Raw genomic sequence first — 27,306 nt, 5'->3', positions numbered from 1 at the left:
TAATAGTATAGTAATTGCTCCTGCAAGAACTGGTAGTGATAGTAATAAAAGAATTGCTGTAATAAGAACAGATCATACAAATAAAGGAGTTTTATCAAGTATTATACCAAATGGACGTATATTTATAATAGTTGAAATGAAATTTACTGCACCTAAAATTGAGGAAATTCCTGCTAAATGTAAACTAAAAATCACTAAATCTACTGAAGGCCCGTTATGTGTTAAATTAGAAGAAAGAGGAGGGTAAACAGTTCATTCTGTTCCTGCCCCTATTTCTACAATTGTTCTTAAAATTAAAAGAGTTAAAGCAGGGGGTAAAAGTCAAAATCTTATGTTATTTAATCGTGGAAATGCTATATCAGGAGCTCCAATTATTAAAGGAACTAATCAATTTCCAAAACCCCCAATTATAATAGGTATTACTATAAAGAAAATTATAATGAAAGCATGAGCTGTAACAATTATATTATAAATTTGGTCGTTTCCAATTAATCTTCCTCTAGTTCCTAATTCTAAACGAATTAAAATACTTAACGATATTCCTACTATTCCTGCCCATATTCCAAATAAAAAGTATAATGTTCCAATATCTTTATGATTAGTAGAAAATAATCATTTATTCGATAAAGTGGCTGAATTAAAGCGTTAAATTGTAAATTTAATTATGAGTTTTCTCCTTTATTAAGCCTTATATTCAATTATGATTATAAATTGCAAATTTATAGGTGAATATTATTCTAAGGCTTAGAATAATTCTATTTTTAACTTTGAAGGTTACTAGTTTATTTAACTTAAATCCTTAATAAATTCTAAAAATTACAGTAAAAATGATTAATCCGTAAATATTCACTCAATTTGAAAAAATTACATAGTAAGAGTTAATATAATTAAATTTTTTATTTTCATTTAATTTTATTATTAAAGATTGAAGTATTAAGCGTATATAAATATATATACAAATTAAAGTAATAAAAATTATTATAAAAGATAGAAAATAAAAGTGATTTTCAATTAAAGTTTTTAGAATTAGTCACTTAGGAAAAAATCCTAAAAAAGGGGGGATTCCTCCTAGAGAAAAGAAATTTAAAAAAAAATAGAATTTTAAAGTTTTATTGTAATTCATATTATTTATAAGATCTTTAATGTTAAAGATTTTATATTTATTAAAAATTAAGATTATATTTAAAGAAATAAAAGTATAAATTAAAAAGTATAATATTCATAAGGATTGATTTAATATTATTATTCTTAATATTCAACCAATATGGTTAATGGAAGATAAGGCAAGAATTTTTTTTAATCTGGTTTGGTTCCATGTTTTTACACTCCCTAAGGTTATACATATCAAAATAATCAAAATAAAGAATAGGTTTAATTTAAAATTATATATAATTAAAATTATTGGGGCAATTTTTTGTCAAGTTATTAATAATAATGCATTAGCTCATCTTAGTCCTTCTAGGACTTCTGGGTATCAAAAGTGAAAAGGGGCTGCTCCTATTTTTATAAGGATAGCTCTGTTAAACAAAAATATAGAAGTAGGTATTAATTGCTCGATAGAATTGATTAAAATAAATGAATTTAAAAAAGAAAATAAAACTAGAATTGATGCAGAAACTTGAACTAAAAAATATTTCAAGGAGGATTCAGAAGAATACTTAAAATTATCTAAATTTATAATAGGAATAAAAGCTAAGAGGTTTAATTCTAAACCAATCCAGATATTAATTCATGAATAAGCAGAAATAGAAATAAGAGTTCCTCTTATTATTAAAATTAAAAATATTAATTTTATAGTTTTAATTATAAAGAAAAGGGGTATACCTTTATAAATGGGGTATGAACCCATCAGCTTCTTTAGCTTATCTTTATATTCTAGTATAAGATGTACAAGAGTTTTTGAAACTCTAAGAAATAATTTAATTTTATTGAATATAATTACAAAAAAAAATTAACAATTAAAAATTTAACTTATTAAGTTAAATTTAAAATTTAATATTTTAACCTTAAATAAAAACTATTAAATTTTCATTAATTTAAGTGTACAAAAATTAATTCACAAAGTAAAAAATCCTATAAAATAGGATTATTTATATAAATATATTCGATAAATTTGAGTTGATTTTGGTCGTCCTACTTCAGGATCAATTTCAACATTCTAAACCAATCCTGAGGCTAAGTCCAACAATCAACACCAAATCCGATAAATTTGAGTTGATTTTGATCGTCCTACTTCAGGATCAATTTCAACATTCTAAACCAATCCTGAGACTAAGCCCAACAATCAATACCAAATCCGATAAATTTGAGTTGATTTTGGTGCCCTACTTCAGGATCAATTTCAACATTCTAAACTAATCCTGAGGCTAAGTCCAACAATCAACACCAAACCCGATAAATTTGAGTTGATTTTGGTGCCCTACTTCAGGATCAATTTCAATATTCTAAACCAATCCTGAGGCTAAGCCCAACAATCAACACCAAATCCGATAAATTTGAGTTGATTTTGGTCGTCCTACTTCAGGATCAATTTCAACATTCTAAACTAATCCTGAGGCTAAGTCCAACAATCAGCACCAAATCCGATAAATTTGAGTTGATTTTGGTGTCCTACTTCAGGATCAATTTCAACATTCTAAACCAATCCTGAGGCTAAGTCCAACAATCAGCACCAAATCCGATAAATTTGAGTTGATTTTGGTGCCCTACTTCAGGATCAATTTCAACATTCTAAACCAATCCTGAGACTAAGCCCAACAATTAACACCAAATCCGATGAATTTGAGTTGATTTTGGTGCCCTACTTCAGGGTCAATTTCAACATTCTAAACCAATCCTGAGGCTAAGTCCAACAATCAACACCAAATCCGATAAATTTGAGTTGATTTTGGTCGTCCTACTTCAGGATCAATTTCAATATTCTAAACCAATCCTGAGGCTAAGTCCAACAATCAACACCAAATCCGATAAATTTGAGTTGATTTTGGTGCCCTACTTCAGGATCAATTTCAATATTCTAAACCAATCCTGAGGCTAAGCCCAACAATCAACACCAAACCCGATAAATTTGAGTTGATTTTGGTCGTCCTACTTCAGGATCAATTTCAACATTCTAAACTAACCCTGAGGCTAAGTCCAACAATCAGCACCAAATCCGATAAATTTGAGTTGATTTTGGTGCCCTACTTCAGGATCAATTTCAACATTCTAAACCAATCCTGAGGCTAAGCCCAACAATCAATACCAAATCCGATAAATTTGAGTTGATTTTGGTGCCCTACTTCAGGATCAATTTCAACATTCTAAACCAATCCTGAGGCTAAGTCCAACAATCAACACCAAACCCGATAAATTTGAGTTGATTTTAGTCGTCCTACTTCAGGATCAATTTCAACATTCTAAACCAATCCTGAGACTAAGTCCAACAATCAACACCAAATCCGATAAATTTGAGTTGATTTTGGTGCCCTACTTCAGGATCAATTTCAACATTCTAAACCAATCCTGAGGCTAAGTCCAACAATCAACACCAAACCCGATAAATTTGAGTTGATATTGGTCGTCCTACTTCAGGATCAATTCCAATATTCTAAACCAATCCTGAGGCTAAGTCCAACAATCAACACCAAATCCGATAAATTTGAGTTGATTTTGGTGTCCTACTTCAGGATCAATTTCAACATTCTAAACTAATCCTGAGGCTAAGTCCAACAATCAGCACCAAATCCGATAAATTTGAGTTGATTTTGGTCGTCCTACTTCAGGATCAATTTCAATATTCTAAACCAATCCTGAGGCTAAGTCCAACAATCAACACCAAACCCGATAAATTTGAGTTGATTTTGATCGTCCTACTTCAGGATCAATTTCAATATTCTAAACCAATCCTGAGGCTAAGTCCAACAATCAACGTTTAAGTTTTTAAAATTATTAGTTTTTGATTTTGAATAACTAAGAAACTGACTTTTAAATTTTTAAAATTTTTAAATATCACCTTATTAATAAATTTGTATAAGAATTCTATGGGGGGGGATCAATAGAATTCAATTTACAAAAATTTGAATAAATGGATTTATATTTAAAAATCAAAAAATTTTGTAATTAAAAATTATTCTTTCAATTTTATTTTCACAGAAAAGGTTTAAATTTTCTATAAAATAAATTTTCTGTTAGACTAGAAGAAGATTTTTTTCTAAAAGTTGATTTTTCTAACAAAATAGTTTGGAAAAAGAGATTTTATGATAAATCCTTTTTTCACATAAAAAATAATCGATCCCTGTAAAATTTTGTAATCCGAAGATTTTTTCCAAATTTCATCAAATTTCACGAAATTTGGCATTTTTTTCAAAAATTTCGGGGATGGAACTAGGGGTGGGTTGCACATGTTTCATCTCATCAAAATGATCCTTTCTTCAGGCGCCCTAATAGGAATTTCCTCATACATCGGTTTTTATATCCAAGTGTTATAATTGTTTTTTAGACAATAATGTCAATTTTAAAGATCAAATTTTTTGAAAAATTTCAAAAAAAAACGAAAAAAATGCAAAATTTTGCAATTTTTTGCATTTTTTGGGTCAAAATTTGGGCAAAAAAAAATGGCCTAAATCGATACTTTATTAGCAGTATTAATTTAAATTTTGTCTTTTAATAGGGTTTTTCTCTTGGACCCTATGCCTTTTTAATTAAAGAATTTATTTATATATATCTATAATATTTAATAATTAATAATTACTTATTAATATATAATTATTTATATATAAGGGCGAAATATATCTTACATTGGATAGTACCATTAGTAATATTCTAGGTGCTAATTTTAATTAAATAGTTAAAATAAACATTTTTAAATATATAAAAACCGATTTAATATTGGTATCTTAAGGGATATATAATAGTACTCCCGAAAAAAAGAGAAAGAATATATAAAGTAAATCAGTATATAAAAACGACGGTGAATTTCGAGAATTTCTATATTAATAAATATTTTATATATTAATAATATTTATAATATATATATAAAGAGTATAAATTATTAATAATTAATTTAACATTAAAATATTAACATTTTATTTATATAAGAATTAAATTATAATTAATCTATAATTATTAATAATATATTAAAAATTATTAGTTATTAATAAAGTTAATTTTTAATGAAAAATTCAAAATTAATGAAAAAAAAAAAAAAAACCTAAGTATTAATGAATTAAATTATCATTAAGAAATATTATTTCTAAAGTATTATGGTATTTATCATGAAAATGAAGTTATTCTTATTTTAACTAAATCTATTAAAAATTACGTGAAAAATAGATTTAGAAAAATAAAATTAATAAAGATTTCATAAAAAATTTAAATTAAAATATCTAACAAAAAAATGTAATTTTTAAATATTTGGTTAAATTTGTCTATTTTTTGGTTGTCTCGAATAATTTTTAATTTATTGGATAAAAAGTGATCTTAAAGGGTAAAAAAATGATTTGTTAGTAAAGTAAAGTTATTATGTCAATATTTTGATTTAAATTATAATTATTTTAAGTTTAATTATTACATAGTTAAAAAAATTATGTATAAAAATTTAGGATTTTCATAAAATTCGAGTAATTTTTGAAAATTTTATATAAATGCTTAAAAGGAAATCGCTCATAAAAAAAAAATCTATATTTTTTTGTTAGAAATTTAAATTTAAATAATTTTTAAAAATTGTGATATGGAAATTATCTAATAATTTTTTTTGAAAAAATTATTTGTTAGTGTAATAAAGTTATTTCGTTTAAAAATTTTGTGAAAAATTGTTAAAAATTTATGGATTTTTGAAAATTTTGATGATTAGGGGAGGAATTTTTTTTTCATTTTTCAAAAATTTGATTTTTATATAATTTTGAAAATTTTTAGAATAGGTTAATTTAAATATTTTAATAAAAATAGAAAATGTTTAGTTTCGGGGGGAACTAAATTAATAAATTTAAATTTAAATTTATTTTGAATTTTAAAAAATTTAATTTTTGATTATTTTATTTTATAATAAAATTATAATTTATTTTTTTAAAATTATTGTATTTATCAAGAATTTTTTAAATCCGATAATTTAAAATATTTTTGATATTTGGTAGGCTTCAGTTTATTACAAAATTTATTTTATTAAAATTAAATTTGAATAAAGCTATAACAGTCGGCAATAAGAATTGTTACAATTTATATTGTTTAGTATTGGATTTAGTGAGTAGGGTAGCACTAAATTTAAGGGTATAACTTGTAAATCCTTGGGGGAAAATTTTTTAATTTAGAGTTAAAAAGTTTAAGGTTTGGTTATTATCTAAGGGGACGTTTTTGACGGGAGGAAGTTACAAAGATTTGTTAACATAAAGTTTTTATAATTATAATTTATTTTTTAAAAATTATTGTATTTATTAAGAATTTTTTAAATCCGATAATTTAAAATATTTTTGATATTTGGTAGGCTTCAGTTCATTACAAAATTTATTTTATTAAAATTAAATTTGAATAAAGCTATAACAGTCGGCAATAAGAATTGTTACAATTTATATTGTTTAGTATTGGATTTAGTGAGTAGGGTAGCACTAAATTTAAGGGTATAACTTGTAAATCCTTGGGGGAAAATTTTTTAATTTAGAGTTAAAAAGTTTAAGGTTTGGTTATTATCTAAGGGGACGTTTTTGACGGGAGGAAGTTACAAAGATTTGTTAACATAAAGTTTTTATAATTATAATTTATTTTTTAAAAATTATTGTATTTATTAAGAATTTTTTAAATCCGATAATTTAAAATATTTTTGATATTTGGTAGGCTTCAGTTTATTACAAAATTTATTTTATTAAAATTAAATTTGAATAAAGACATAACAGTCGGCAATAAGAATTGTTACAATTTATATTGTTTAGTATTGGATTTAGTGAGTAGGGTAGCACTAAATTTAAGGGTATAACTTGTAAATCCTTGGGGGAAAATTTTTTAATTTAGAGTTAAAAAGTTTAAGGTTTGGTTATTATCTAAGGGGACGTTTTTGACGGGAGGAAGTTACAAAGATTTGTTAACATAAAGTTTTTAAAATTATTAGTTTTAATAATTTAATTTTTTAAATTTAATTTAATTATTATTATTTCTAAATAAAGTTAATTTTTTTTTGTTTGAAATAAATTTTAACTAAATGTAGTCTTTTTTGGGTTTTAGTTAATTAGATATTTGATTATGGTATTAGATATATATATTCATTCAAGATTTATATGAATATTGTTTTAAATTTAATAAATTAGTAGTGTATATTTTTAATTATTAAAAAAATTTAGAATTAGTGATAAGATTTAGTATTTGCAATTTTTGTGCCAGCAGCAGCGGTTATACAAAAAATATAATATATATTTATTAGCTTTAATTAATAGAATTAAAAATTAAAAAAGAAATTTTAAGTTTTAAGGTGAAATTTTAATTTATTAATATTTTTAATTATGTTTTTATGAGGTTAAGAAATTATTATAATAAACTAGGATTAGATACCCTATTATTAATTAAGTAAATTATAAAGTTAAGTGATTAATAGTTAAGTTCTTTAAAGCTAAATGATTTGGCGGTATTTTTACTTTTCAGAGGAACCTGTTCTATAAACGATAATCCACGATTAAAATTACTTTAGTTAGAAACTTTTATATCGTCGTTGTTAAATATTTTTTTAGAAATTAATATTTAGATATTTTTTAAAAATTTAAATCAGATCAAGGTGAAGTTTATATTAAAGTAGAAATGGGTTACATTAAATTATATTTATGGATTTATATATTTTAAAAGTTTTATGAAATTGGATTTGATTGTAATTAAATATTTTTATTTTTAATGATTTAGTACTAAAATATGCACATATTGCCCGTCGCTTTCATCTAATATGGAATAAGTCGTAACATAGTAGATTTACTGGAAAGTGATTCTAGAATGTCAGTTTAGAGCTTGAATAAGCATCTTATTTACATTAAGAAGATAATTAATAATTTAAATTGAATTTTAAAATTTATTTAATTAATATATATATATATATATATATATATATATATATAATTTTATTAAATAATTAGTATTTTTATTAGATTAAGAAAAATTTTATTTTATGATAGATTAATAGTACTGAAAAGGAAAATTATATAAATTTATAAAAGAAACAATATTGTGTACCTTGTGTATCAGGGTTTATTAAAAATTTAATATTTATATATTTATCTCGAATTTAAAAGAGCTATATAGTTATAAATATTATTTTTTAATAAATATTTATAATAATTATATAGTAATGAAACGTTATTCGTTTTTAAATATATCTAGTTTTTTAAGAAAAGAATTTAATTCATTATAAAAATTATAAAAATTTAATTTTTAATTTTTTGAATTTTTATTTTAATAGTTTTAGGGATAAGCTTAAAATTAAATTATTATAATTAAATATTATAAATTAATAATTTATAGAATTAGAAATTTTTACTATTTGAAGTTTGTTAAAATTTGTTATTTAATTAAAAATATTTATATATTAATTTAATTTTTTTATTAAAGTAAATTTAATAATAAAAATTATATTGAAATAATGATAAAATTAGTATTAATTATTTTGTAAAAATATAAGTAATTACGAAAGGTATAATTAAGTAATTAGGCAAAAATATCTTTCACCTGTTTAATAAAAACATCTCTTTTTGATTATAATTTAAAGTAGGACCTGCCCACTGAATAAAATTTGAAGGGCCGCAGTATTTTGACTGTGCAAAGGTAGCATAATCATTAGTTTTTTAATTGAAAGCTTGTATGAATGGTTTGATGAGAAGATAACTTTCTAAATTTTATTATTTAAAAATTTTATTTTTAAGTTAAAAAGCTTAAATTTTTTTAAAAGACGAGAAGACCCTATAGAGTTTAATTTATAAAAGATTTTTAATTTAAAGAATTATAAAATTTAAAATTTTTGTTAAATTTGATTGGGGTGATAAAAAAATTAGATTAACTTTTTTAATTTTAACCATTAATTTATGAAAAATTGATCCATTTTTATGATTAAAAGAATAAATTACCTTAGGGATAACAGCGTTATTTTTTTTTAGAGTTCAAATCGAAAGAAAAGATTGCGACCTCGATGTTGGATTAAAGTTAAATTTAGGTGTAGAAGCTTAAATATTTGGTCTGTTCGACCATTAAAACTTTACATGATCTGAGTTTAAACCGGTGTAAGCCAGGTTGGTTTCTATCTTTAATAATTTAATAAATTTTAGTACGAAAGGACCAAGTTTATGATTTAAAATTTTATAAATGAATAAAATTATTATTTTGGCAGATTAGTGCGTTAGATTTAGAATCTTTATAAGTATTTTATACAAATAATAATTGATATAATTTTAATTTTGATAATTTTTATTTTAATAATTATTTGTATTTTAGTTAGAGTAGCTTTTTTAACTTTATTAGAACGTAAGTTATTAGGGTATATTCAAATTCGAAAAGGCCCTAATAAAGTAGGTTTTTTAGGAATTTTACAGCCTTTTAGTGATGCAATTAAATTATTTAGAAAAGAAATAATTTTTCCTTATATGGCTAATATTTTAATTTATATTATATCACCAGTTTTTAATTTAATTTTAGCATTAATATTATGAATTAGAATACCTTTTTATTGTTATTTATTTAAGTTTAATTTTTCTGTATTGTTTTTTTTTGTAATTTCTAGTTTTAGTGTGTATACAATTATATTATCGGGTTGATCTTCAAATTCGATTTATTCTTTATTAGGAAGGCTTCGTTCTGTTGCTCAAGTAATTTCTTATGAAGTAAGAATATTTTTAATTTTTAGTGTTAATTATATCTTTAAATTTAATAGATTTTATTTTTTATCAAAAATATGTTTGATTTGTTATATTTAATTTTCCTCTAAGAATAATATGATTTATTTCAAGATTAGCTGAAACTAATCGAACTCCTTTTGATTTTTCTGAGGGTGAATCAGAATTAGTTTCAGGATTTAACGTTGAATATAGAAGTTTTGGATTTGCTTTTATTTTTATGGCTGAATATTCTAATATTATTTTTATAAGAATAATAAGAAGGTTGATTTTTATAGGAGGAGATTTTTATTCTATTATATTTTTTTTAAAATTATTATTTTTTTCTTTTATATGAATTTGGGTTCGAGGGACTTTACCTCGTTATCGATATGATAAATTAATATATTTATCTTGAAAGGTTTTTTTGCCTGTTTCTTTGAATATACTTATATTAAATTTTAGATTAAGATTATTATTTATAGTATTAATTATATAGTTAATTAAATTTTGTATAAATCAATAGAAATTTAAATTCTTTCTTATATTTTCAAAATATATGCTTTTCAAGCTCATTGATTAATTAAATATTCATCAGTCTCAAATTTTGTAAATAATTGAGTTTAATATAAAGTATATGAAATAGATTAAGGTAAAAATTTGTCCTATGAAAATAAAAGGATTTTCAACTGGTTTAGCTCCGATTCATGTTAAAATTATAACTGTAACGATAAAATTTCAAAATATAATTTTATTAATATAATAAAAGCTGTTTCTTTTCATTATTTTGAAATTAATAAAAGGTATAAAATAAAGAATAGCAATTGATATTACTAAAGCAATTACACCTCCAAGTTTATTGGGAATAGAGCGAAGAATTGCATAAGCAAATAAAAAATATCATTCTGGTTGAATATGAGGAGGGGTGGAAAGAGGATTAGCTGGGATAAAATTATCAGGATCTCTTAATATATAAGGATATAGAATAATAATATTTAAAATAAAAAATATTATAATGAGAAAACCTAAAATATCTTTAAAGGAGAAATATGGATGAAAACTAATTTTATCTAGATTAGAATTAGATCCTAAAGGATTACTAGAGCCAGAGTTATGTAAAAATAGTAAATGAATTATAATTAAAGCTGAAATAATGAAAGGTAAAATAAAATGAAATGAATAAAATCGGTTTAATGTAGCATTGTCAACAGCAAAACCTCCTCATATTCAAATAACGATAGAATTTCCTAGGTAAGGAATTGCAGAAACTAAATTTGTAATTACAGTTGCTCCTCAAAAAGATATTTGCCCTCAGGGAAGAACATAACCTAAAAAGGCTGTAGCTATAGATATAAATAAAATAGTAGTTCCTGTCATTCAAGTTTCTGTAAGTTTGTAAGAACCAAAATATAAGCCTCGCCTAATATGTAAATATAAACATATAAAAAATAAAGAGGCTCCATTTGCATGAATAGTTCGTATTAACCATCCTATATTTACGTCTCGACAAATATGAGTCACTCTATTAAAAGCTAAATCTACGTTTGCACAATAATGTATAGATAAAAATAATCCTGTAATAATTTGTATTATTAAACACAAGCCTAATAAAGATCCAAAATTTCATAAATATGAAATATTTCTTGGTGTAGGTAGATCGATTAAAGAGTTGTTAATAATTTTCGTTAAAGAATTAATTTTTCGTATTGGTATTTTCATATTTAAATTGACGTAACGGTCCAAATTTTACTTTAGTAATTTTTACAACTGCAATTATTGAAATTAATAAATAAAAAATCAAAATTAAAAATATGTTAGAATTTGGGTAATTTAAAAATTTATTTAAATTTAAATAAAAATTTCTAATTAAATCTATTTTATGTAAAATTTCATTATTAATATTTTGATTTATTAAATATAGATTTATATTATTTATAAATATAGTAATTATAAATAAACTAATTATAATAAATATAATATATTTATTAAATTTAAATTTTTCATTAGAGGCAGTTCTTGTTATATAAATAAATAAAATTAGTAAACCTCCAATTATAATTAATATTAAAATATATGAAAATCAAAAGTTTGATCTTATTAATCCTATAATGATACAAGTTATAATTGTATAAGTTAAAATAAGTAGTCCTAAGGATAGGGGGTGGGTAAGAAAAATTGCCAAAAAATTTAAAAATGTTAAAATTAAGATTTCAGAGGGTAGTTTAATAAAAAATATTAATTTTGGAGATTAAAGATATATTTGTTTTCCTCTGATATTTTAAAAGATTAAATCTTAAAGCTGGTTTACAAGACCAGTATTTTTTTTAAATTATTAAAATATGGAAATAATTTTTTTAAGTATGTTTATTTTTAGAATTTTAAATTTTTTTATTAATCGAAAACATTTATTAATAACATTACTTAGATTAGAATTAGTAATTTTAACTTTATTTATAATAATATATTTTTATTTATCTTATTTTAGTTATGAATTTTATTTTGTAGTAGTTTTTTTAACTATAAGTGTTTGTGAAAGAGTTTTGGGATTATCTTTATTAGTGTCAATAATTCGTTCTTATGGAAATGATTATTTTAATTCATTAAATATTTTATGATAATATTAATAATATTAGTATTTATGATTCCTTTATGTTTTATAAATAAATTTTGATTAATTAAAAATTATTTAATTTTAATAAGAATTTGATTTTTTTCAAAAATTTCTTTTTTATTTTTTAGTTCATTAAATTTTTTTATAGGTATAGATTTTGTATCATATTTTTTGTTATTATTAAGGTTTTGAATTTCTTTTTTAATATTTATAGCTAGAGAAAAACTTTTCAATTTAAAAGATTTCAGTGAGTTATTTAGTATTTTATTATTATTATTATTGCTTTTTTTATTATTAACTTTTTCTTCTATAAATATATTTTTATTTTATATATTTTTTGAGGCTAGGTTAATTCCAATTTTGATTTTGATTTTAGGTTGAGGATATCAGCCTGAACGTATTCAAGCTGGAATATATATATTTTTTTATACAATTATAGCTTCTTTACCAATAATATTGTTTATTTTTATTTATTATTCAAAGTTTAAAACATTAGATTTGACTTATATTAATGCAAATTTATTTAGTTTTATTTTATATTTTATAATAATAATAGTATTTTTAGTTAAAATGCCGATATTTTTATTTCATTTATGATTGCCTAAAGCACATGTAGAAGCTTCAGTTGCTGGGTCTATAATATTAGCAGGAGTGATATTAAAGTTAGGAAGATATGGACTTATTCGATTTTTAACTATATTTATATATCTAGGAGTTAAGGTTAATTTTTTTTTAATTAATTTATCTTTAATAGGAGGGATTTTAGTTTCTTTAAGTTGTTTACGTCAAAGAGATATAAAATCTTTAATTGCTTATTCTTCAGTTGTTCATATAGGACTTTTATTGTCAGGTTTATTAACATTTAATTCTTGAGGAATTACTGGATCTTTAATAATAATATTAGCTCATGGCTGTTGTTCTTCAGGATTATTTGTTTTAGTAAATATAAATTATGAACGTATTGTTAGTCGAAGTATTTTTATTAATAAAGGTTTAATTAATATTGTACCTTTTTTATCTTTATGGTGATTTTTGTTAGTAATTAGAAATATAGCTGCACCACCTTCTTTAAATTTGTTAAGAGAAATTTTGTTAATTAATAGTTTAATTAATTATTCTCATATTTGTATATTTATATTAATAATTATAACTTTTTTGAGAGCTTCTTATAGTTTGTATTTATATTCTTTTAGTCAACATGGAAAATTTTACAGAAGATTATATTTTTTTGAATTAATTTCTTATCGAGAATTAATTTTATTACTCATACATTGGGTTCCTTTAAATTTAATTTTATTAAAAAGAGATTTATTTTTCTTTTACTTAAATAGTTTATATAAAATATTGATTTGTGGAGTCAATGAAGTTACTTTAACTTTAAGTAATATCTTTTTGTGTAATTTTTTCTAGATTAATACTTAGGTTTTTTTTTTTTTTTTTTGTTTTAGATTATTTTTACTTAATACAGGAAAGGTTTATTTTATTGAGTGAAGAATTTTTAATTTAAATTCAATAGAAGTAGAAATATTAATTCTTTTAGATTGAATATCTTTATTATTTGTTTCTTTTGTTTTATTTATTTCTACCATAGTAATTTTTTATAGAAAATCTTATATATCTAAGGATTTATCTATTAATCGTTTTATTATACTAGTTTTTATATTTGTTCTATCTATATTATTAATAATTTTAAGTCCAAATTTAATTTCAATTTTATTGGGTTGAGATGGGTTAGGATTAGTTTCTTATTGTTTAGTAATTTATTATCAAAATGTAAAATCTTATTCAGCTGGTATATTAACAGCTTTATCTAATCGAGTAGGAGATGCAATATTAATAATTTCTATTGCTTGGATAATAAATTTTGGAAGATGAAATTTTATATTATATATTGATTATTATTATAGAGATAAAAGAATAATAATTGTAGGTTTGTTAATTATTATTGCTGCTTTAACTAAAAGTGCACAAATTCCTTTTTCAGCTTGATTACCAGCAGCTATAGCTGCTCCTACTCCTGTTTCAGCATTAGTACATTCTTCAACTTTAGTAACAGCAGGGGTTTATTTATTAATTCGATTTCATTTATTATTGGAAAATTATTCTTTTGTGTTAATATTCATTGGATTGATAACAATATTAATCTCAGGTTTAGCAGCTAATTTTGAATATGATTTAAAAAAAATTATTGCTTTATCAACTTTAAGTCAGTTAGGTTTAATAGTTACTATTTTAAGATTAGGTTTATATGAATTAGCTTTTTTTCATTTATTAATTCATGCTTTATTTAAAGCCTTATTATTTATATGCGCAGGTAATTTTATTCATTTAATAGGAGAATGTCAAGATATTCGTTTTATAGGAGGTTTAGTTTATAAAACTCCTATAACTGTAATATATTTTAATGTAAGAAATTTATCATTATGTGGTATTCCCTTTTTTTCTGGATTTTACTCAAAAGATTTAATTATAGAGGTTTATTCTATGATAAGATTAAATATTGTAATTTATTTAATTATATTAATTTCTTTAACATTAACAGTTTCTTATACAGTGCGTTTATTAAATTATTTAATATTTACAGATTATTGTGGGTTTAGAATAAATAGAACTGAAGAATTAAGAGATGAAATAGTTTATAGAATAGGATTTATATTTATTATTGTATTATTTTCAGGAACGGTTCTTATATGATTTATATTTAAGGATATCAATTTAGTTGTATTACCTTTTTTTATGAAAATTTTAATTTTAATTATAGTAATAATTGGGGTAATTATAGGTTTTGAGATTTCTTTATTAAAATTAAATTATAATTTAATTTTTTCTAATTTAATAAAAATTTTAATTTTTTTAGTATTAATATGGAATTTGCCTTATATTTCAACTTTTGGAATAAATTATTTTTTTATTAATTTAGGAATACTAAATTATAAATTTTTAGATCAGGGTTGATCAGAGTTCTTAGGAAGTCAGGGTTTATTTAAATTTTTTAAAAAAATTTCTGTTTTATTTCAGTATATTTTAAAAAATAGTTTAAAGATTTATATAATCATATTTTTAATTTGAATTATTTTGTTATTGATTTATATATTCTACTTAAATAGCTTAATAGAGCGCAATATTGAAGATATTGAGGTAAATTAAAATATTTTTTAAGTATTTATAAGAATTAATCTTTTTTTATGATGAAAATATAATGTTTTAGATAAACTATATAAATAGAAATATTAACAAATTGCTATATATTAAGTTAGAAGCTTAAATTTTTATATTTCTTTAATTGGAGAGTTTCTCATTGGAATCATTAACAGTGACTTACCTCTAGTTTGGTTTCAATTAAATAAGGAATTTAAATTCAAATTTTTAGGTCGAAACTAAAAGCAATATTTTGCTTCTTATTTAAGATAAACTGAAAAACAGTATTTTTTAAATGCAAATTAAATGTTAATTTAACTATTATCCTATAAAGATCAGTTTAAGGCTCCTTGTTTTCATTCATGGTATAAACCTAAAATTAAGATTGCTATGAATATAAAAAATATAATGCTAATAATTATAATATTAGAATATTTTATTCTATAAATAAAAGGGATAATAAGGGTAATTTCTACATCAAAAATTAAAAAAATTAAAGCGATTAAAAAAAAGTGAATTGAGAATGGTAGGCGTGCAGAATTTTTAGGGTCAAATCCGCATTCAAAGGGAGAACTTTTTTCTCGATCTTTAAATGTTTTTATTGAGATATAATTTGCAGTAATTATTAAAATTATTATAATTCTAAGAATTATTAAAATTAAAGATGAAATTAAGAATATTATCTATACTTTTAAAAGATTTTTTGATTGGAAATCAAATGTAATATTTATACTATATAGATATCTACCTCATCAATAAATAGATATATATAGGAATAGTCATACTACGTCTACAAAATGTCAATATCATGCTGCTGCTTCAAATCCAAAATGGTGATTGTTTCTAAAATGATTAAAGTTTAATCGAGTTAAACAAACTAAAAGAAAAATAGAACCAATAATAACATGTAAACCGTGGAATCCTGTAGCTATAAAGAATGTTCTTCCATAAACTGAATCGGCTATAGAAAATGGGGCTTCTAAATATTCAATTCCTTGTAGTAAAGAAAAATATATTCCTAGAAAAACAGTAATAATTAATCTTTGAAATGTTTGATTAAAATTATTTTCTATTAATCTATGGTGGGCTCAAGTTACTCTTAGGCCTGATCTTAATAGAATAATAGTGTTTAATAATGGGATTTCATTAGGATTAAAGGTATTAATTCCTTTTGGAGGTCAAGCTATTCCTAGTTCGATAGAAGGAGATAATCTTATATGATAAAATCTTCAAAAAAAACTAACAAAGAAAAAAATCTCTGAGGTAATAAATAAAATTATTCCTCATCGTAAACCAAAAGATACTAAAAGAGTGTGGTTTCCTTGAAAGGTTCTTTCTCGAATTACATCTCGTCATCATTGAAATATAATTAGTAAAAGAATTATATTTCTTAAAATAAATAAATTAGAGTTAAAAAGATGGAATCATTTAATTATTCCTATTATTGCAGTTATAGCTCTAAAAGCTCCTAAAATTGGTCAAGGACTATAATCTACTAAATGAAATGGGTGATTTTTTATCATAATTATTTTCTCTAGAATAAAGAGTTCTAAGGATAGCAAAAACATAAGATTGAATTAAAGCTACTGCTGATTCTAATAAAATTAGTATAAATTGAATTATAATAATTAATAAAATAAGCAAATTTACTATAGGACCAGTGTTTCCTAAAAGAGTTAATAAAAGGTGTCCTGCAATTATATTAGCTGATAAACGAATAGCGAGAGTTCCAGGACGAATAATATTTCTAATTGTTTCAATACATACTATAAAAGGTATTAAAATAGAAGGAGTTCCTTGAGGCATTAGATGGGCAAATGAGTGATAAGTGTGACTAATTCAACTATTTAATATAAATCTTAACCATAAAGGTAAAGCTAGGGATAGAGTAAAAATTATATGACTTGAGGCTGTAAAAATGTAAGGAAATAACCCTATTAAGTTATTAATTATAATGAAGTAAAATAATACAATAAATATTAAAGTATTATTTTTTTTTGTAATGATTTTGAATTCTTTATGTAGAGTAATTAATATATTTTGAATTAAAAAGTTAAATCGATTAGGAATTAGTCAGAATATAGAAGGAATAAATAAAAAACTAATAATTATTCTTAGTCAATTTAAAGGTAATATAAAATAAGATGAAGGATCAAAAGAAGAAAAAAGATTTATTATCATTTTCAAGAAAGTTTTTTATTTAATAATTTAAAATTTTTTAAAGGAGATTTTTTATGAGAATAAAATATTTTAATGTTTAAAATAATAAATAAAAGTGTTATAAAAATATATAAGGAAAACCAATCCATAGGTATAGTTTGAGGAATTAAAAATTATTCTGAGAATGATTTTAGTTTGACAAACTAATGTTATAGGTTAACTAAATTTTTCATTAGAAGTAGTCGTTAATTACTATAAAGTGGTTTAAGAGACCAATACTTATCTTTCAGTCATCTAATGAAAAATTTTCTACCCATTTAATGAAATTTTGGGGAGAAATTCTTTCAATAGAAATAGGTATAAATCTATGGTTTGCTCCACAAATTTCTGAACATTGACCAAAAAAAATTCCAGTTCGATTTAAATTAAATCTAAGTTGATTTAATCGCCCTGGGGAGGCATCGACTTTTACTCCTGTTGAAGGAACTGTTCAAGAATGAATTACGTCAGAAGATGAAGTTAGAATTCGAATATGAGAAAGATATGGTAAAATAGTTCGATTATCAACTTCTAGTAATCGAAAATTAAAAAGTTGATTATTATTAATTAAATATGAATCAAATTCAAGATTTTTAAAATCTGTATATTCATAGGTTCAATATCATTGATGACCAATAGTTTTAATAGTAACTAAAGGGTTACGGATTTCATCAATTAAGTAAATTAATTTTAAAGAAGGAAAAGCAATAAAAATTAAAGTTAATGCTGGTATGATAGTTCAAATTGTTTCAATATTGTGTCCTTCTAATATAAAACGATGGTTATAATTATTTAATGTTAGTCTCATTATGGTATATGTTACAATACAAGTGATTATTATTAAGATCAAAAGGGCGTGATCATGAAAAAATCTTAATTGTTCCAGTAAATATGAAGCTCTGTCTAAAAATATATATGATTTTCAAGTCGCTATTTCTAAAAAAAGGTAAATCTTTATAATTGGGGTTTAAATCCAATGCACTAATCTGCCATATTAGAATTTTTGAGCTAAGATTGGTACTTCTGAATAAGAATGTTCATTAGGGGGAGAAAGTTGGAGTCATTCAATTAAAGAGGGTACATTAGAATTAAACTTTCTTAAACGTATTGAATAAAATCTTTCTCAAATAATTAAGATTATAAAGATTATTCTAAGAGAGGAAATTATAGATCCAATAGAAGAAATTTTATTTCATTTGTAATAAGCATCAGGATAATCAGAGTATCGTCGAGGTATTCCTCTTAGTCCTAAGAAGTGTTGAGGAAAAAATGTTAAGTTTACCCCAATAAATATAATTAAAAATTGGATTTGTAATAATTTATTGTTAAGATTGAATCCTGTAATTAAAGGGAATCAATGGATAAATCCTGCTATAATGGCAAATACAGCTCCTATAGATAAAACGTAATGGAAATGAGCTACAACATAATAGGTATCATGTAAAATAATATCTATGGAAGAGTTAGCTAAAATTACTCCTGTTAATCCACCAATTGTAAATAAAAATAAAAATCCCAGGGTTCATAAAATTGAAGGTGTATAGTAAAATTGTATTCCATGTAAAGTTGCTAATCAAGAAAAAATTTTAATTCCAGTGGGTACTGCAATAATTATAGTAGCTGAAGTAAAATAAGCTCGAGTATCAACATCTATTCCCACTGTAAATATGTGATGAGCTCATACTACAAATCCTAGAAGTCCAATAGCTAATATAGCATAAATTATTCCTAAAGAACCAAAGGCAATTTTTTTCCCTCTTTCTTGTGTAATAATATGGGAAATTATACCAAATCCTGGGAGAATTAAAATATAAACTTCAGGATGGCCAAAAAATCAAAATAAATGTTGGTATAAAATTGGGTCTCCCCCACCGGTTGGATCAAAAAAAGAAGAATTTAAGTTTCGGTCAGTTAATAGTATAGTAATTGCTCCTGCAAGAACTGGTAGTGATAGTAATAAAAGAATTGCTGTAATAAGAACAGATCATACAAATAAAGGAGTTTTATCAAGTATTATACCAAATGGACGTATATTTATAATAGTTGAAATGAAATTTACTGCACCTAAAATTGAGGAAATTCCTGCTAAATGTAAACTAAAAATCACTAAATCTACTGAAGGCCCGTTATGTGTTAAATTAGAAGAAAGAGGAGGGTAAACAGTTCATCCTGTTCCTGCCCCTATTTCTACGATTGTTCTTAAAATTAAAAGAGTTAAAGCAGGGGGTAAAAGTCAAAATCTTATGTTATTTAATCGTGGAAATGCTATATCAGGAGCTCCAATTATTAAAGGAACTAATCAATTTCCAAAACCCCCAATTATAATAGGTATTACTATAAAGAAAATTATAATGAAAGCATGAGCTGTAACAATTATATTATAAATTTGGTCGTTTCCAATTAATCTTCCTCTAGTTCCTAATTCTAACCGAATTAAAATACTTAACGATGTTCCTACTATTCCTGCCCATATTCCAAATAAAAAGTATAATGTTCCAATATCTTTATGATTAGTAGAAAATAATCATTTATTCGATAAAGTGGCTGAATTAAAGCGTTAAATTGTAAATTTAATTATGAGTTTTCTCCTTTATTAAGCCTTATATTCAATTATGATTATAAATTGCAAATTTATAGGTGAATATTATTCTAAGGCTTAGAATAATTCTATTTTTAACTTTGAAGGTTACTAGTTTATTTAACTTAAATCCTTAATAAATTCTAAAAATTACAGTAAAAATGATTAATCCGTAAATATTCACTCAATTTAAAAAAATTACATAGTAAGAGTTAATATAATTAAATTTTTTATTTTCATTTAATTTTATTATTAAAGATTGAAGTATTAAGCGTATATAAATATATATACAAATCAAAGTAATAAAAATTATTATAAAAGATAGAAAATAAAAGTGATTTTCAATTAAAGTTTTTAGAATTAGTCACTTAGGAAAAAATCCTAAAAAAGGGGGGATTCCTCCTAGAGAAAAGAAATTTAAAAAAAAATAGAATTTTAAAGTTTTATTGTAATTCATATTATTTATAAGATCTTTAATGTTAAAGATTTTATATTTATTAAAAATTAAGATTATATTTAAAGAAATAAAAGTATAAATTAAAAAGTATAATATTCATAAGGATTGATTTAATATTATTATTCTTAATATTCAACCAATATGGTTAATGGAAGATAAGGCAAGAATTTTTTTTAATCTGGTTTGGTTCCATGTTTTTACACTCCCTAAGGTTATACATATCAAAATAATCAAAATAAAGAATAGGTTTAATTTAAAATTATATATAATTAAAATTATTGGGGCAATTTTTTGTCAAGTTATTAATAATAATGCATTAGCTCATCTTAGTCCTTCTAGGACTTCTGGGTATCAAAAGTGAAAAGGGGCTGCTCCTATTTTTATAAGGATAGCTCTGTTAAACAAAAATATAGAAGTAGGTATTAATTGCTCGATAGAATTGATTAAAATAAATGAATTTAAAAAAGAAAATAAAACTAGAATTGATGCAGAAACTTGAACTAAAAAATATTTCAAGGAGGATTCAGAAGAATACTTAAAATTATCTAAATTTATAATAGGAATAAAAGCTAAGAGGTTTAATTCTAAACCAATCCAGATATTAATTCATGAATAAGCAGAAATAGAAATAAGAGTTCCTCTTATTATTAAAATTAAAAATATTAATTTTATAGTTTTAATTATAAAGAAAAGGGGTATACCTTTATAAATGGGGTATGAACCCATCAGCTTCTTTAGCTTATCTTTATATTCTAGTATAAGATGTACAAGAGTTTTTGAAACTCTAAGAAATAATTTAATTTTATTGAATATAATTACAAAAAAAAATTAACAATTAAAAATTTAACTTATTAAGTTAAATTTAAAATTTAATATTTCAACCTTAAATAAAAACTATTAAATTTTCATTAATTAAAGTGTACAAAAATTAATTCACAAAGTAAAAAATCCTATAAAATAGGATTATTTATATAAATATATTCGATAAATTTGAGTTGATTTTGGTCGTCCTACTTCAGGATCAATTTCAACATTCTAAACTAATCCTGAGGCTAAGTCCAACAATCAACACCAAATCCGATAAATTTGAGTTGATTTTGGTCGTCCTACTTCAGGATCAATTCCAATATTCTAAACCAATCCTGAGACTAAGCCCAACAATCAATACCAAATCCGATAAATTTGAGTTGATTTTGGTCGTCCTACTTCAGGATCAATTTCAATATTCTAAACTAATCCTGAGGCTAAGTCCAACAATCAATACCAAACCCGATAAATTTGAGTTGATTTTGGTGCCCTCCTTCAGGATCAATTTCAACATTCTAAACTAATCCTGAGGCTAAGCCCAACAATCAGCACCAAATCCGATAAATTTGAGTTGATTTTGGTCGTCCTTCTTCAGGATCAATTTCAACATTCTAAACCAATCCTGAGGCTAAGCCCAACAATCAACACCAAACCCGATAAATTTGAGTTGATTTTGGTCGTCCTACTTCAGGATCAATTTCAACATTCTAAACCAATCCTGAGACTAAGTCCAACAATCAACACCAAATCCGATAAATTTGAGTTGATTTTGGTCGTCCTACTTCAGGATCAATTTCAACATTCTAAACTAACCCTGAGGCTAAGTCCAACAATTAGCACCAAATCCGATAAATTTGAGTTGATTTTGGTGCCCTACTTCAGGATCAATTTCAACATTCTAAACCAATCCTGAGGCTAAGTCCAACAATCAATATCAAATCCGATAAATTTGAGTTGATTTTGGTGCCCTACTTCAGGATCAATTTCAACATTCTAAACCAATCCTGAGGCTAAGTCCAACAATCAACACCAAACCCGATAAATTTGAGTTGATTTTGGTCGTCCTACTTCAGGATCAATTTCAACATTCTAAACCAATCCTGAGACTAAGTCCAACAATCAACACCAAATCCGATAAATTTGAATTGATTTTGGTGCCCTACTTCAGGATCAATTTCAACATTCTAAACCAATCCTGAGGCTAAGCCCAACAATCAACACCAAACCCGATAAATTTGAGTTGATTTTGGTCGTCCTACTTCAGGATCAATTTCAACATTCTAAACCAATCCTGAGACTAAGTCCAACAATCAACACCAAATCCGATAAATTTGAGTTGATTTTGGTCGTCCTACTTCAGGATCAATTTCAACATTCTAAACCAATCCTGAGGCTAAGTCCAACAATCAACACCAAATCCGATAAATTTGAGTTGATTTTGGTCGTCCTACTTCAGGATCAATTTCAACATTCTAAACCAATCCTGAGGCTAAGTCCAACAATCAACACCAAATCCGATAAATTTGAGTTGATTTTGGTGCCCTACTTCAGGATCAATTTCAACATTCTAAACTAATCCTGAGGCTAAGTCCAACAATCAACACCAAACCCGATAAATTTGAGTTGATTTTGGTCGTCCTTCTTCAGGATCAATTTCAACATTCTAAATTAATCCTGAGGCTAAGTCCAACAATCAACACCAAACCCGATAAATTTGAGTTGATTTTGGTCGTCCTTCTTCAGGATCAATTTCGACATTCTAAACTAATCCTGAGGCTAAGTCCAACAATCAGCACCAAATCCGATAAATTTGAGTTGATTTTGGTCGTCCTACTTCAGGATCAATTTCAATATTCTAAACCAATCCTGAGGCTAAGCCCAACAATCAACACCAAACCCGATAAATTTGAGTTGATTTTGGTGCCCTCCTTCAGGATCAATTTCAACATTCTAAACCAATCCTGAGGCTAAGTCCAACAATCAACACCAAATCCGATAAATTTGAGTTGATTTTGGTCGTCCTACTTCAGGATCAATTTCAATATTCTAAACCAATCCTGAGGCTAAGTCCAACAATCAACGTTTAAGTTTTTAAAATTATTAGTTTTTGATTTTGAATAACTAAGAAACTGACTTTTAAATTTTTAAAATTTTTAAATATCACCTTATTAATAAATTTGTATAAGAATTCTATGGGGGGGGATCAATAGAATTCAATTTACAAAAATTTGAATAAATGGATTTATATTTAAAAATCAAAAAATTTTGTAATTAAAAATTATTCTTTCAATTTTATTTTCACAGAAAAGGTTTAAATTTTCTATAAAATAAATTTTCTGTTAGACTAGAAGAAGAATTTTTTCTAAAAGTTGATTTTTCTAACAAAATAGTTTGGAAAAAGAGATTTTATGATAAATCCTTTTTTCACATAAAAAATAATCAATCCCTGTAAAATTTTGTAATCCGAAGATTTTTTCCAAATTTCATCAAATTTCACGAAATTTGGCATTTTTTTCAAAAATTTCGGGGATGGAACTAGGGGTGGGTTGCACATGTTTCATCTCATCAAAATGACCCTTTCTTCAGGCGCCCTAATAGGAATTTCCTCATACATCGGTTTTTATATCCAAGTGTTATAATTGTTTTTTAGACAATAATGTCAATTTTAAAGATCAAATTTTTTGAAAAATTTCAAAAAAAAACGAAAAAAATGCAAAATTTTGCAATTTTTTGCATTTTTTGGGTCAAAATTTGGGCAAAAAAAAATGGCCTAAAATCGATACTTTATTAGCAGTATTAATTTAAATTTTGTCTTTTAATAGGGTTTTTCTCTTGGACCCTATGCCTTTTTAATTAAAGAATTTATTTATATATATCTATAATATTTAATAATTAATAATTACTTATTAATATATAATTATTTATATATAAGGGCGAAATATATCTTACATTGGATAGTACCATTAGTAATATTCTAGGTGCTAATTTTAATTAAATAGTTAAAATAAACATTTTTAAATATATAAAAACCGATTTAATATTGGTATCTTAAGGGATATATAATAGTACTCCCGAAAAAAAGAGAAAGAATATATAAAGTAAATCAGTATATAAAAACGACGGTGAATTTCGAGAATTTCTATATTAATAAATATTTTATATATTAATAATATTTATAATATATATATAAAGAGTATAAATTATTAATAATTAATTTAACATTAAAATATTAACATTTTATTTATATAAGAATTAAATTATAATTAATCTATAATTATTAATAATATATTAAAAATTATTAGTTATTAATAAAGTTAATTTTTAATGAAAAATTCAAAATTAATGAAAAAAAAAAAAAAAACCTAAGTATTAATGAATTAAATTATCATTAAGAAATATTATTTCTAAAGTATTATGGTATTTATCATGAAAATGAAGTTATTCTTATTTTAACTAAATCTATTAAAAATTACGTGAAAAATAGATTTAGAAAAATAAAATTAATAAAAATTTCATAAAAAATTTAAATTAAAATATCTAACAAAAAAATGTAATTTTTAAATATTTGGTTAAATTTGTCTATTTTTTAGTTGTCTCGAATAATTTTTAATTTATTGGATAAAAAGTGATCTTAAAGGGTAAAAAAATGATTTGTTAGTAAAGTAAAGTTATTATGTCAATATTTTGATTTAAATTATAATTATTTTAAGTTTAATTATTACATAGTTAAAAAAATTATGTATAAAAATTTAGGATTTTCATAAAATTCGAGTAATTTTTGAAAATTTTATATAAATGCTTAAAAGGAAATCGCTCATAAAAAAAAAATCTATATTTTTTTGTTAGAAATTTAAATTTAAATAATTTTTAAAAATTGTGATATGGAAATTATCTAATAATTTTTTTTGAAAAAATTATTTGTTAGTGTAATAAAGTTATTACGTTTAAAAATTTTGTGAAAAATTGTTAAAAATTTATCAAAATTTATGGATTTTTGAAAATTTTGATGATTAGGGGAGGAATTTTTTTTTTCATTTTTCATAAATTTGATTTTTATATAATTTTGAAAATTTTTAGAATAGGTTAATTTAAATATTTTAATAAAAATAGAAAATGTTTAGTTTCGGGGGGAACTAAATTAATAAATTTAAATTTAAATTTATTTTGAATTTTAAAAAATTTAATTTTTGATTATTTTATTTTATAATAAAATTATAATTTATTTTTTTAAAATTATTGTATTTATCAAGAATTTTTTAAATCCGATAATTTAAAATATTTTTGATATTTGGTAGGCTTCAGTTTATTACAAAATTTATTTTATTAAAATTAAATTTGAATAAAGCTATAACAGTCGGCAATAAGAATTGTTACAATTTATATTGTTTAGTATTGGATTTAGTGAGTAGGGTAGCACTAAATTTAAGGGTATAACTTGTAAATCCTTGGGGGAAAATTTTTTAATTTAGAGTTAAAAAGTTTAAGGTTTGGTTATTATCTAAGGGGACGTTTTTGACGGGAGGAAGTTACAAAGATTTGTTAACATAAAGTTTTTATAATTATAATTTATTTTTTAAAAATTATTGTATTTATTAAGAATTTTTTAAATCCGATAATTTAAAATATTTTTGATATTTGGTAGGCTTCAGTTTATTACAAAATTTATTTTATTAAAATTAAATTTGAATAAAGCTATAACAGTCGGCAATAAGAATTGTTACAATTTAAATTGTTTAGTATTGGATTTAGTGAGTAGGGTAGCACTAAATTTAAGGGTATAACTTTTAAATCCTTGGGGGAAAATTTTTTAATTTAGAGTTAAAAAGTTTAAGGTTTGGTTATTATCTAAGGGGACGCTTTTGACGGGAGGAAGTTACAAAGATTTGTTAACATAAAGTTTTTATAATTATAATTTATTTTTTAAAAATTATTGTATTTATTAAGAATTTTTTAAATCCGATAATTTAAAATATTTTTGATATTTGGTAGGTTTCAGTTTATTACAAAATTTATTTTATTAAAATTAAATTTGAATAAAGCTATAACAGTCGGCAATAAGAATTGTTACAATTTAAATTGTTTAGTATTGGATTTAGTGAGTAGGGTAGCACTAAATTTAAGGGTATAACTTTTAAATCCTTGGGGGAAAATTTTTTAATTTAGAGTTAAAAAGTTTAAGGTTTGGTTATTATCTAAGGGGACGCTTTTGACGGGAGGAAGTTACAAAGATTTGTTTACATAAAGTTTTTAAAATTATTAGTTTTAATAATTTAATTTTTTAAATTTAATTTAATTATTATTATTTCTAAATAAAGTTAATTTTTTTTTGTTTGAAATAAATTTTAACTAAATGTAGTCTTTTTTGGGTTTTAGTTAATTAGATATTTGATTATGGTATTAGATATATATATTCATTCAAGATTTATATGAATATTGTTTTAAATTTAATAAATTAGTAGTGTATATTTTTAATTATTAAAAAAATTTAGAATTAGTGATAAGATTTAGTATTTGCAATTTTTGTGCCAGCAGCAGCGGTTATACAAAAAATATAATATATATTTATTAGCTTTAATTAATAGAATTAAAAATTAAAAAAGAAATTTTAAGTTTTAAGGTGAAATTTTAATTTATTAATATTTTTAATTATGTTTTTATGAGGTTAAGAAATTATTATAATAAACTAGGATTAGATACCCTATTATTA

At 23.1% G+C, this 27,306-nt stretch overlaps 2 pseudogenes; both read right to left on the bottom strand.

The window, feature by feature from the left end:
- Positions 1-10,590: 10,590 nt before the first annotated feature.
- LOC123685713 lies at positions 10,591-11,543 on the bottom strand (annotated as a pseudogene).
- A 4,342-nt stretch (positions 11,544-15,885) lies between these two features.
- On the bottom strand, positions 15,886-20,305 carry LOC123685693 (annotated as a pseudogene).
- Between the last annotated feature and the right edge of the window lie 7,001 nt (positions 20,306-27,306).

This window comes from Harmonia axyridis, chromosome X, assembly GCF_914767665.1.
Source record: "Harmonia axyridis chromosome X, icHarAxyr1.1, whole genome shotgun sequence".
In the NCBI taxonomy this organism is placed as follows: domain Eukaryota; kingdom Metazoa; phylum Arthropoda; class Insecta; order Coleoptera; family Coccinellidae; genus Harmonia; species Harmonia axyridis.
The sequence above is the reverse complement of the archived record's forward strand: the minus strand, read 5'-3'. Positions and strand labels throughout refer to the sequence as shown.